The sequence below is a fragment of the Suncus etruscus genome, chromosome 5 (genome assembly GCF_024139225.1).
Source record: "Suncus etruscus isolate mSunEtr1 chromosome 5, mSunEtr1.pri.cur, whole genome shotgun sequence".
Classification (NCBI taxonomy): Eukaryota; Metazoa; Chordata; class Mammalia; order Eulipotyphla; family Soricidae; genus Suncus; species Suncus etruscus.
The window spans coordinates 27,419,236-27,433,812 of NC_064852.1; the positions used below are offsets into that span (position 1 = coordinate 27,419,236).

The 14,577-nt window shown below is 40.2% G+C and overlaps 1 protein-coding gene across 1 annotated transcript in view; it reads right to left on the reverse strand.

The window, feature by feature from the left end:
• Positions 1–13,688, reverse strand: part of ADAM10 (ADAM metallopeptidase domain 10) — a 96,146-nt gene extending 82,458 nt beyond the window's left edge. The window contains exon 1 of the mRNA XM_049773656.1: positions 13,542–13,688. The gene's annotated coding sequence lies outside the window, so the exon portion shown is untranslated. The remainder of the gene's footprint in view (positions 1–13,541) is intronic.
• Positions 13,689–14,577: the final 889 nt, after the last annotated feature.

The window sequence follows — 14,577 nt, forward strand, 5'->3', positions numbered from 1 at the left end:
AATCAAAAGCATGTCCCTCTTGAGCATACTAGTATACTTTTTTGTTTTTGGTTTTAGGGTCACACCCAGCTACTTTCTTTCTTTTTTAACTCGATTGATTGATTGATTGATTGGTTTCTGGGCTACACTCAGCAGTGCTCAGGGGTTACTCCTGGCTCTGCACTCAGAAATCACCCCTGGCAGGCTGGACAACCATGTGGAATGCCAGGAATCGAACCAGGTCCCTCCAGTTGGCTCATGCAATGCAAACACAAGCCCCACCACTAAGCCATCTCTCCGCCCCACTCAGCTACTTTCTAGCTCTGGGCTCTGTGATCACTCCTGGCAGGCTTGGAGACCAAATGGGATGCCAGTGATTAAACCTGGGTCAGTGTGTGCAAGGCAAAAAGCTCTACCCACTGTACTAACACTCCAACCCCTTATCCATACTTCTTTTCCTTCTTTTTTTTTTTTTTTTTTTTTTTTGGTTCTTGGTTTTTGGGTCACACCAGGCCACACTCAGGGGTTACTCCTGGCTTTACACTCAGAAATCGCCCCCCCCCCCCCCCCGCAGGCACGGGGAACCATATGGAATGCCGGGATTCGAACCACCGTCCTTCTACATGAAAGGCAAACGCCTTACCTCCATGCTATCTCTCTGGCCCCCTTTTCTTTAATTTCTGCCAATTCTGGCATCCTCTGATTTTGAGACTGGAGGGGGGGGGTGATTCATGGTTTGGGGGCCACACCCAGCTACTTTCTTTTTACTTGATTGATTGGTTGATTGATTGGTTTCTGAGCCACATTCAGCAGTGCTCAGGAGTTATTCTTGGTTCTACACTCAGGAATTACTCCTGGGGGTGCTCAAGGGACCATATGAGATGCTGGGGTCAAACCTGGGTTGGCCGCAAAAAAGGACATGCCCTACCAACTGTCCTATGGCTCCAGTCCCTGTATTCATCTGCTAACTAGGGCTCCTGTGGTACTATTAAGAGGAATATGGGCTAGGAAAGACCACCAAGATTTTTAAAGCTTTTTTTTTTTTTTCATTTCTTTATTTTGGGTTTTTGGGCCACACTCAGCAGCAGCGCTCAGAGATTACTCCTGGCTCAGAAGTTGCTCCTGGCAGGCTTAGGGGACCATATGGGATGCTGGGAACAAACCCAGGTCCACCTGGGCCCCCAGGGTGCAAGGCAAAAGCCCTACCGCTGTGCAATCACCTCGGCCCCAAAACTCAATTTCTTTTAAAGCTTTTTAAAGTTCCCCAATTAAATAATACACAAATTAAGAAACATCCCTAAATGGGAATCCACAAAGTTAAAAATAGGCTACAGTGACCAAACAGGAAGCCTACTGAATTCTTGCTGTACATCCTGACTTTTCATAAAAGTCACATTAGTCAATTAATAGGCAGGAAATTCTTGATTATAAATGCAGTATAATTTCATACATTATTCTTTTAAAATGACAATATTCTAAATTTTCTTTTTTATGTATTTCATGTATTTTTATTTCTGGTTAATACCTCTAAAAATCATTTTTGTTAAAAAGAATAAGCAATAACTCCAAGTACTTTATCTATAACTCAGGATACTTAAAGTACTCTGTATTCCACCTGCCCCCCAAAAAAAAATCTTATACAAAAATAAACAGAACCATTTATATATAGGAGAGGGAAGGAGAGGGAAAAGGGGAGGAGATCTATGGTAAAAGAAAGGGGGGAGAAAGGGTGGGGAGGGAAGGGCAATAGAAAAGAAGAGAAGGGGGAGGAAAGAGAGTAAGGGAAGAATCAAGATTCAAGATCTTCTTTTGCACACCACAAGCTAGTGTGAGCCCCAAAGCCAAGTTAGCACAATCTCTGGTCATCATGGCAGCAGCAACAAGGAAGAGAATTTTATTTTAATCTTTTAACAAAATAAAAGATCAGAGAGAGGGGAAATGACTAAATAGGCTGGAATGCTTGTTTCACATGAAGGAGCCCTGAATTCAATTCCCCAGCTGCAAGGTCCCCAGAGAACCAAAAGGAATAACTCACACTCATAATACTAAGGCAGAAATAGCTCCCAAGTATCACTGGGAATGCTGCCTCTCCCTCCAAAAAAGGTCCAAAAATAATAACAAAATGATTGTTCAAAGCTATTTATTAAAAAGGTACATAGGACAAGATTTTAAAGTTCATGCATAAACCCAAACAAAAAAAAGGAAAAACATGTAACAGTATTTATTTTCATGTATTATTTCTACTATTTTTTTCAAATGCCACTATGAAGCAGTATTTAAGAAAATCTATGCCTCTCTTCAATGACAATCACCAAGAAAAGAAATAAATGAAAACAATACAAACTTTCATTATTATACACACAGAAGAATCTCACTAGGTGGCGGGACACAGGCTCTGCATGCTAGAGGCATGGAGTCAATTCCTAACACCACAGAGCAAGCACCACTGACATGTCACCTCCTCCCACAAAAAAAAAAAAAACAGAACAATAGCTAGGGGCTGGAGATAGTGCAACAATAGCTAGGGGGTGGGGATAGTGCAGCAGGTAGGATGCTTGCCTTGCATTAGGCTAACCTGGGAAGGATTCCCACTACCCATATAGTCCCCACAACACACACCACCAGGAGTAATTCCTGAGCACAGAGCCAGAAGTTACCCCTGAATGAACACCTACAGGTGTGATCCAAACACATTCCCTTCTCCCCTCAAAAAAATGTGCTAAAGTTAAATAGAATATTCCGGACTATTCAATATTTAAGCTGAAAACTATATTCCTAATAGTTTAGTATACTGCATTATCTAACAAGTTATTGTTAGATAACAAATAACAGGCAAATAATTTTTTTCTGACAACCTGATTAGGGACAATCCTATACAGAAGTATTAATTATTGGGCGGAAGGAAAAATACATGACACTGCTAAACACACACACTTTCACATCCCAACCTAGCACAGAATAAAGATTAGCACCTAGAGACTGTGGGAATATGACCGAAACACCCTCCCACAAAAAAAAAAAAAAAAGTAAAAGTACAAATTACATATTTCACCTGGCAACTCTTTAATCCTATAATGTTGTGTGTCCTTTGTAATGCTTCGTTCATTCATTCAACATAATTTAAATGACCTCCATCTGTGTGAAACATGAATGAACTCAGGCTTAGCCCTTCATGCTCACAGAGAGCAAAGGACATGTGCATGTAAGCACAGTAACAATAAGATGTTATGACAAATGCTATGATTCACATATGCAGAGCTAAGTGAGCTGAGAGGGAAAAGTAGTATTCTAGGGGCCTATCACTAAGGCATCTTATTGATCAGAAGTTTCCAAGTGAAAGCAATGTTTAAAATCATGAAAATTCTTAAATTTCAAATTAAAGCACAGAGATGTACTTTATCCTACTATTTATTATCCGAAAACAAAATGTTAGAGGCGGGTAGTGGGGCCACATCCACTCAGGGGCAGTGTCTACTGCTCTGGTATTGGGAATCAGTTCTGGCTGTTTGATAATATGGTTCCAGGCTCCTTCATGTAAGCTTCCACTCCAGCCTTTCAAGGTATCTCTGAGACTACAAGTATATCAACAGTCAATGAATATGCTAAAAGGTGTTTCAAAGCATGTCTTTCCTTAACAACCAGCTCAATAGTTTGGATAACACTTGGGGGGGGGGGGGTTGGGTTTTCTTGTTGTTGTTTTTTCCCCCAACCCTCCAACACTTTTGTTTTGAAAGAACTTTATTTCAAGGGCAATAGTTTAGGGTTCAAGAATCTTGGCATTTGGGGGCTGAAGTGATGACACAGCGGTAGGGCATTTACCTTGCACACAGCAGACCCAGGATGGACCTGGGTTCTATCTCCAGCGTTCCATAAGGTCCCCCAAGTCAGGAGCAATTTCTGAGTGCATAGCCAGGAGTAACCCCTGAGCAGCACCGGTACCATACCAAAAAAAAGAGGCGCCAGAGCAGTGGCACGGAGCAGTAAGGTGTTCGCCTTGCCAGCACTAGCCTAGGACGGACTGCAGTTCAATCCCCCAGCATCCCATAGGTTCCCCTAACCAGGAGCAATTTCTGAGTGCATAGCCAGGAGTAACCCCTGAGAATCACTGGGTGTGCCAAAAAAATAATAATAATCTTGGCATTTCTTCATTTAACATGGAATGCAATTTTAAAATGGAATCCATTTTATTAGAAAAATCAGATATCAGTTGAATGTTCATGAGCAGATATATATATTTTTAAAAAAAGCAGGTCTGGGAGATAAAGCTTGATGAAAATGCACATGATCTCATTCCATACCCAGCACCACAGTATCTTCCAAGGTCTCCCAGATGTGACCTTGGAGGGCTCCATAATCGATTACTGGAGTGGTCTGGGTAACCCCAGCACTATAGAACCTTTTCCAGCCCTTGCACTGACACACTATTCTACACAACAAAACAATACTCCTAGTCAAGCTGGATCTTTCAGTCAATGCAATGCTGCCTTTTCAAAATCACCTTTATTCTCAACTGTATTAAACTATCGTTAACTGGGGACAGAGAGATAGCACAGAGAGATAGTGGTAAGACATTTGCCTTGCATGTGGCTGACCCAGACGAACCTGGTTTGATTTCTGGCATCCCATATGGTTCCCCACACTGCCATGGGAAATTTCTTTTTTTTTTTTTTAAATAATCCTTTAATTTGCTAGAAAGTATACTAATTTTTTAATATATTTTATTTAAACACCTTAATACATACATGATTGTGTTTGGGTTTCAGTCATGTAAAGAATTCCACCCATCACCAGTGCAACATTCACATAACCAATGTCCCAAATCTCCCTCCTTAACACCCAAACCCCGCCTGTACTCTAGACATGCTTTTCATTTCCCTCATACATTCTCATTATTAGGACAGTTCAGAATGTAGTTATTTCTCTAACTAAACTTATCACTCTTTGTGGTGAGCTTCATGAGGTGAGCTGGAACTTCCAGCTCTTTTTTCTTTTGTGTCTGAAAATTATTATTGCAAGAATATCTTTCATTTTCCTTAAAACCCATAGATGAGTGAGACCATTCTGCGTTTTTCTCTCTCTGACTTATTTCATTCAGCATAATAAATTCCATGTACATCCATGTATAGGAAAATTTCATGACTTCATCTCTCCTGACAGCTGCATAATATTCCATTGTGTATATGTACCACAGTTTCTTTAGCCATTCGTCTGTTGAAGGGTATCTTGGTTGTTTCCAGAGTCTTGCTATGGTAAATAGTGCTGCTATGAATATAGGTGTAAGGAAGGGATTTTTGTATTGTATTTTTGTGTTCCTAGGGTATACTCCTAGGAGTGGTATAGCTAGATCGTATGGGAGCTCGATTTCCAATATCATGTCATCTGCAAACAGCGAGAGCTTGACGTCTCCCTTTCCTATCTGGATTCCCTTGGTATCTTTTTCTTGCCTAATCGCTATAGCGAGTACTTCCAGTGCTATGTTGAATAGAAGTGGTGAGAGAGGACAGCCTTGTCTTGTGCCAGAATTTAGAGGGAAGGCTTTTAGTTTTTCTCCATTGAGGATAATATTTGCCACTGGCTTGTGGTAGACGGCCTTAACTATATTGAGAAAGGTTCCTTTCATTCCCATTTTGCTGAGAGTTTTGATCAAGAATGGGTGTTGGGCCTTATCAAATTCTTTCTCTGCATCTATTGATTTGGCCACACACATCATTTAGCCAATGAATACCACCACAACACATAGAAAAACCCACAATACAAGTGTGACAATGGGGAAACAACGCAGGCCAGCATCAAACATAGAGAATGAAGATGACAATTCTGATGACCAGAAAACGACCAACCAACTAATCAATCTCTCAGATAAGGAGTTTAGACAAGAAATATGAAAGATGCTCAAAGAACTCAAAGAAACCATGGATCGAGTTGAACAAAACACTAATAAGAACCAAGAAAACATGAAGACAGAAATCACAAAATTCCAAACTAAAATAACAGGTCAAATAACAGGCCTGAAAAACTCAGGAAACGAATTGAATAACAAAATGGATAAGCTCTACACCAGGGTAACAGAAGCTGAGAATAGAATTGGTGCTGTGGAAGATGAGATAAATAACAACTCCATACAGCAAGAGAGATTGGAAAAAATACTTAAAGCAAATGAACAATGGAAAAATTAGTCAAAGAATGGGAACAGATGAAAATAGAAGTTTATGATAAGCTCAACAGAAACAACTTAAGAATCATTGGAGGGACCGGGCGGTGGCGCTAAAGGTAAGGTGCCTGCCTTGCCAGCGCTAGCCTTGGACGGACCGCGGTTCGATCCCCCGGTGTCCCATATGGTCCCCCAAGCCAGGAGCAACTTCTGAGCGCATAGCCAGGAGTAACCCCTGAGCGTTACTGGGTGTGGCCCAAAAACCAAAAAAAAAAAAAAAAAAAAAAAAGAATCATTGGAGTCCCAGAAACCCAGGAAGAAAATTTCCAGGAAGAATCAATGGTCAAGAACATCATTAAAGGGCCCGGAGAGATAGCATAGCGGTGTTTGCCTTGCAAGCAGCTGATCCAGGACCAAAGGTGGTTGGTTAGAATCCTGGTGTCCCATATGGTCCCCAGTGCCTGCCAGGAGCTATTTCTGAGCAGACAGCCAGGAGTAACCCCTGAGCACCGCTGGGTGTGGCCCAAAAAAAAAAAATCATTAAAGAGAAACTTCCAGAGCTAAAGAATATATGCAATCAAATCCTGCATGCCCCAAGAGTACCAACCAAAAGAGAATCCAGAAAAAATACCCCAAGACACATCCTAGTCACAATGACGAATCCCACAGATAAAGACAGAATTCTGAAAACAGCAAGTTCAAAATGGGAAATTATATTCAAGGGAGCATCCTTGAGATTTATAGCAGACCTGTCACCAGAAACACTCAAGACCAGAAAGCAGTGGTGGGACATAGTGACAAAACTCAATTAAATGAATGCTTCACCTAGAATACTGTACCCAGCAAAACTCACTTTCTGGTTTGACGGAAGAATACATGGTTTCACAGACAAAAAACAGCTCAGAAACTTTACAAACTCAAAACTAGTCTTAAGAGAAAAACTGAAAGACCTTATTTAAGACAAGACTGACCAAAAGACACACCAAATTTAGATATAAAGATGACATTAAATCCCAGGACAATTCTTTCTCTCAATGTCAATGGACTAAATGTACCAGTTAAGAGACACAGAGTGGCTAAATGAATCAAAAAAACTCAGTCCAACCTTCTGCTGCCTACAAGAAACACACCTGAATAGTCAGAACAAACATAGACTCAAAATAAAAGGCTGGAGGAAAATTATCCAAGCAAACAACACCCATAAAAAAGCTGGAGTGGCCATACTAATATCAGATAATGCAAACTTTATACTCAGGAAGGTTGTAAGGGACAAAGATGGACATTTTATATTAATCAAGGGGTATGTAGAGCAGGAAGAAATCACTCTCCTAAACATATGTGCACCGAATGAGGGTCCAGCAAAATATTCAATACAATTGTTGACAAATCTGAAAAATAGTATCAATAACAACACAATAATTGTGGGGACTTCAACACGGCTTTGTCAACACTGGATAGGTCAACCAGACTGAAACCCAACAAGAATATACTAGACCTGAAAAGAGAAATGGAAGAAAGAGGCCTAGTAGATATATATAGGACACTCCACCCCCAGAAACCTGGATATACATTCTTCTCCAATGTACATGGGACATTCTCCAGGATAGACTACATGCTGGCACATAAAACATACCTCCATAATATCAAGAGGTTAGAAATCTTGCAGGCTACCTTCGCTGACCACAAGGCTATGAAATTATATGTGAATTCTAAAGGGACACAGAAGAAAAACTTTAACACCTGGAAGTTAAACAGCCTCATACTGAATAACCAGTGGGTCCGAGAGGAAATCAAAACTTTCCTGGAAACAAATGATAATAAAGACACAAACTATCAGAACTCATGGGACACAGCAAAAGCAGTACTGAGAGGAAAATTTATAGCTTTGCAAGCACACATCAGGAAGGAAGAAGGGACTTACCTGAGTAGCTTAAGGATGCAGCTCATAGAACTAGAAAGTGCTCAACCAAAGGATCCAAAAATAGGGAGACAGAAGGAAATAACAAAGCTGAGAGCAGAAATCAACGAAGTGGAAACCCAAAAAACAATCCGAAAGATCAACGAAAGCAGAAGTTGATTCTTTGAAAAGATAAACAAGATTGATAGACCACTGGCAAAACTAACAGAGAGAGAGAGAGAGAGAGAGAGAGAGAGAGAGAGAGAGAGAGAGAGAGAGAGAGAGAGAGAGAAACTTGATAACGCGTATTAGGAATGAAAAAGGAAAGATCACTACTGATATGGCAGAGATTCAAAGGGTAATCAGGGGAGATTTCTGAGCCAGGAGTAACCCCTGAGCATACCAGGTGTCATTCAAATAAATAATAAATAATAAACAACAAATAAATAATAAATAAATAATAAACAAACAAACAAGCTGCTTTTAAAAATCTATCATTGAGGCCGGAGAGATAGCACAGTGGTAGGGCATTTGCCTTGCATGCAGTAGATCTGGGATAGGTGGTGGTTCAAATCCTGGCATCCCATATGTCCCTATGCCAGAAGTGATTTCTGAGCACAGAGCCAGGAGTAACCCCTGAGTGCACTGGTACGACCCAAAACAAACAAACAAACAAACAAACAAAACTATCATTAATCAAGTTTGAATACAAATGAAAAATACCATTAGGGGTCTGAGAGGTCATACAACAGGCAGGGTGCTTGCCTTCAATGCAGCAGATCTGGGTTCATCCCTGGCATTCCTTATGGTCATGACCCCCACACCCAAGTCCACTGAGAGTGATTCTTGAGCATAAAGTCGGAGTAAATCCTGAGCAAGTATGCCACTTTAAAAAAGGGGGGAGGGTTGGATTTTGGGATTGGTTTGAGTTTTTGTTTGGTTTTGGAGCCACACCTGGTGGTGTTCAGGGCTTATCCTAATTCTGCCCTTAGGGATCACTGCCATCAGGACTTGGGAGACCAAATAGGATACCAAGGATCAAACACAGGCTGGCTCCATGCAAGAGTTTTGCCCTAATATCTGTACTATTGCTCTGGCTGCTACCCTTTGGTAGTTTTAACAGAAAATCTATTATACTATACAGGTCATTTGTAGACCTATGGTATTTCAAGGAAAGAAAAATAAAATATCGAATCATTTTATGCAAAGCTTATCAAAAGTTGTTACAATGACTGTATTTGGGGGGCACAAGTTCTCATATAATGTGAGTATGTTAATATTAAGACTTACACAACAGGGGCTACAGAGGAGTACAGGTAGGGTCCTTGCTTTGCATGCAGCTTACCTATGTTCCATCCCCAGCACTGCATATGGTCTCCTGAGGTGATCCCAGAGCAGAATCAGGAGTAAGCCCTGAGTATTTGAATTTAGATATACTCTAAAAATGTAATTTTTATTCAGTTGTTTAAACAGTCTCTTGGGGGCTGGAGAGATAGTACAATGGCTAGGGCACTTGCTCTGCACATGGCCAACCCAAGTTCAATACCCGGCATCCCATATGGTCCTCTGAGCCTGCTGGGAGTAATTCCTGAGCGCAGAATTAGGAGTAAGCCCTGGCATTCTCAGATGTGACCAAAATAAAAAGAGTTTCTATTATAAGCAGCTTTATGACTACTTATGAACCTGGTTCTAAATCTTTGGTGAGATTCTCTACCAGATAAATTCTGAGTATCACGTCTTATTACCTCCTGTGAATATCAATATCACTTTATAAATATGGAGCTCTCTAAGGCCACATCTGGGAGAGCTTGGAGGATACTGTGGTGCTAGGTATGGAATGAGGTCATGTGCACTTTCATCAAGCACTCTCTCCCAGCCCTGCTTTTTTTTAATATATCCGCTCATGTACATCTTGCTATCCCAGTTAGTTATATTTGATTTACATTTTTATTACACAAGCCTAAAGAAAGGAACTTTATAACTCATTGCCTAATATCTTTGCAATACCTAAATAGTAGCTAAATTACTAAATACAAGAATAGCATGTAAAGTCTCTTTCTCCTCCCTCACATACGTCCCTCAATTATACACACATGCTCACAAGCAAATATGAAAGGTGCTAGGTGTTTGCTTTTGAGATATACTCAACAGAAATCATGTGACAGGTGTAATAAAAATCTAATGATGTAATGAGAATGTAAAGATTAAAACCAAAGGCAACTTTAAAAATCTCAACTTTGGTGGGCCAGAGAGATAGCATGGAGGTAGGGCATTTGCCTTGCATGCAGAAGGACGATGGTTCCTAGTCCCGAATCCAGGCATCCCATATGATCCCCCCAGCCTGCCAGGGGCGATTTCTGAGCCCTGAATGTTGCCGGGTGTGACTCAAAAAAAACCAACCAAACAAAAAAATTCTCAATTTTGCCTTCTGGTAATCTCCCTCTCTAGTCTCTCCTCTCCTTCCCTCTTCCCTTCTTTTTCCCCCATTCTTCCTCCTCTTTCCTGTTTCCTCTCATTCTTCTCTCTCTCTCATTGAAAATATTCTAACTTAAAGGCAATTTCTCCCTACAATCACTCCTTTATAACATGGAAAATTAGGTAATACATTTATTTCATATGCCAAATACTGTAAGTTTCATTGCACTCCTGAGTGTTATTTTTATCCATTAAAATCTTTCTTAATCATCTGATGACATTCTAAGTAGTCAATCTGACTGCCTATGAGAGAGAAAAAAGTCATAGAAAAATCAAGAAAACATATTTTTAAAAAAAGAGAAAACATAAGGGTCGGAGCTATAGCATAGCAGGTAGGGCATATGTCTTGCACACAGATGACCTGGGTTCATTCCCAGGTATCAATATGGTCACCAGAGCCTGTCAGTAGTAATTTCTGAGTGCAGAGCCAGAAGTAGTCCCTAAGCATGACAGGGCATGGCCCAAAGAAAAAAATAAGAAAAGAGAAGAGGAAACATAAAGGCTGGAGCTATAACACAGTGAGTAGGGCATCTGCCTTACATATGCTGACCTGGGGTCAATCTCCAGCATCCTGCAGGATCCTCTGAGCCAACAGGAGGTATTCTTGAGAGCAGAGCCAGGACTCAGGACTAAGCCCTGAGTGCTGCAGGGTGTAGCCCAAAAACAAGCCCCCCCCCCAAAAAAAGGGAGGGTGAGAACAAACAAATCAAGTGCCATAATACAGATAAGCAATTTCAACTTCAGAGGAAATTGCAGGATCTACTTCAATGGTCCTCAAACTACGGCCCGCAGACCACATATTGTATTTATTCCCATTTTGTTTCTTCACTTTTTTTTTTTTTTTGGGGGGGGGGCCACACCCGGCGGTGCTCAGGGGTTACTACTGGCTGTCTGCTCTGAAATAGCTCCTGGCAGGCACGGGGGACCATATGGGACATCGGGATTCGAACCAACCACCTTTGGTCCTAGATCGACTGCTTGCAAGGTAAACACCGCTGTGCTATCTCTCCGGGCCCTGTTTCTTCACTTCTAAATAATACATATGCAGTGTGCATAGAAATTTGTTCATAATTTTTGTTTTTACTATAATCTGGCCCTCCAACAGTCTGAAGGACAGTGAACTGGCCCCCTGTTTAAAAAGTTTGAGGACCCCTGATTCTACTTCAAAGACAAAATTTGAATTGTACAATAAAAATGATCAGGATTTAAGATAAATGACACAGAAACCATACAAGGTATAGTCAGCAACTGGAAGTTTATTAAAAGTGAAAATAGACACAATATTAGACAGTAGAGTAAGTAATTTTAGAAAAGGTTATAATTAATTTATAGAGAACACTGAAAGTCTAACAATCACTAATTGAAGTTTTTTAAGCAATCAGATGACCTGAAAAAGGAAGCATTTAAGAAAGAATCATATGGTATTGGACTATAGGATGATAGAGCATGAAAATGGGAAACCAATTAGGAAGTAAAGAAATCAATATTATGCAAATAGAAAAAGTACAATAGGAAAAGACTTATAAATTACCACAGAAAATACAGAGTCTAACAAAAAATACTCAAATGATTTTATACCTATATACACATAACAGACTGAAGAAAAAATAAATACAAGGTTCCTAAGTCTGGAACATAAAGGTTCCGTAACTTCTCTGAGCCTTCTTTCCCCAGCAATAAAACTATAACTTTATGAGGCTAAAGAGATGGCTCAAAGGGTTACAGTGCACGCTTTGCATTGTAGGCTCACCAAAAGTTTTTCAGTAGTACACAAGATATAGATCCCAAGCATTCCTGCTTGGATATGGCCCTAAAAATTAATTATAATTATTTATGGAGGATCAGAAAGATTAAACAATAAATTCCAATAAAGCATATTAAACGTATCTAGAGCACCACAAGATTAAACATAAGATGATTTTTCCCTCTTTCCCTTGGCTTCATTTCTTTACCCTTTAATAATGTCAACACGAGCCGCACCAATGATAGGGCATTTGTCTTGTTTAAAGCCAAACCAGGTTCAATCCTCAGCACCACAAATGTTCCCCTGAACCCTGGCCAGGAGTGATTTCAGTGATTTCAGGCCAAAAATAAGCTCTGAGCATTGCCAGGTGTGGCCCAAATATAAAATACCGACAACTGAGCAGAACAGGATATAACCTATCTCCAAGTTGTCATTTCAGAGACAACATTAAGTTAATAAGTTAATGACTTTTCCAGGACATACAATCAACTAACTTCCTGGCTGATACCAATGCAAATAAATTGACCATAAAACACATAAGAGGAGGAAGAAATTATGAACACAGAATCTTCGGCATTTGCCTTGCATGCGGCCCACCCAGGTTCAATCCCTGAGACACACACACACACACCATATTTTCATATTTTCATATTTTTCGCTCTATAAGCATCTGACCATAAGACACAAATATTTTTAAGATGCTCTCCTCCCTGCACTCAGGCTTCAGCTCCAGGCGGTATTCACTCCATAAGAAACACTTGGGGGAGAAGGGAGTGTGTCTGATGGTATGAAAAATACAGTGTATACACACACACACACACACATACAATGGAAAATCTGATTTTAAAACAGCTAAATCTAACTACCCTTAATATAAGGAATATATAAAGTATCTCTTAACATAAAAAAAAGGTGAATCTAGTTTTTTGTTTTTTGTTTTTTGTTTTTGTTTTTGTTTTTGTTTTTGGAACACACCGGCGTTGCTCAGAGGTTACTCCTGGCTGTCTGCTCAGAAATAGCTCCTGGCAGGCACAGGGGACCATATGGGACACCGGGATTCGAACCAACCACCTTTGGTCCTGGATCGGCTGCTTGCAAGGCAAATACCGCTGAGCTATCTCTCCGGGCCCATGAATCTAGTTTTAAAGACATTTTTGGTACATAACAAATGTTAACACATACTGAATTTTCAAAAGGAGACCTTTACGTTTAAGAAGGAAAATTAGGAATATAAATTTCTTCTCAAGTTAAGCTGAATATATATGAACTTCAGACACAGCAAAGAATTTACTCACCTTCCATGTGCATGGAAATCTAGACGTAAAAACTGGTCCTCATGTGAAACTGCTCTTTTGGCACGCTGGTGTTTTTGGTGTAATGAATCCACATCGTAAGATAATCCTTCATAATGTCTAATATATTTATTTAATGGATTTCCATATTGACCTATAAAAATATAAACAGTTCAAATTTAGCATTATTTTGAAAGCCCATCCTAGTTCTAATATAATTCCATGATTCTTCAAATACCTACAAATGCACATGAAACAATTTTCTCACTAATCCTAATATTTATTTATATATAGATTATTTTGAAACTTAATGTAATAAATAGGGGTTGGTTGGGAAGACAACTCAGTGGCCAAGGGCTCATGGTCATCATCCACTGTAACCAAACAGATAGCACTGGAGGCTAGCAAGCACTGTCATGTGTGGCCCTGCGGCACCAGCACCAGTGGGTCTGAGCAGCAACTAATACTAGAGCAAGCATTGAACCATCTGGGGAGGAAGGGAGGGAGGAATTTTAAAAGTTATGACTTCAATTTTCCTGGAAGGATTTATGAAAAAGTAGCATTTTTCACCAATGAAGTCACTTTGCAATGGATTTTTCTTTAAGCAATGCTGAACTACAACGTGCATTTCTTTTTTATTTCCTTTTGTAGAAGTAATTTCACACTCAACAGTGCGTGGTGCTCATGGCTTAGGAGACTATATACAGACAGTACTATGGTATTGTATAGAGGCTTTCACAGCAAGAAAATTACTCCATTCTTTTAATCCATCTAACTGGTCCTCCCATTTCTTTATCTTTCGTGTGTGTGTGTGTGTGTGTGTGTGTGTGTGTGTGTGTGTGTGTGTGTGTGTGTGTGTCCCCTCCCATTTCTTTATCTTTCGAGTGTGTGTGTGTGTGGTTTTTAGTTTTTGGGTCACATCCAGCAGTACGCAGGGGCCACTCCTGGCTCTAAGCTCAGAAATCACTCCTGGCAGGATCGGGGACTATATGGGATGCCGGGATTCAAACCACTGTCCTTCTGCATACAAGGCAAATAC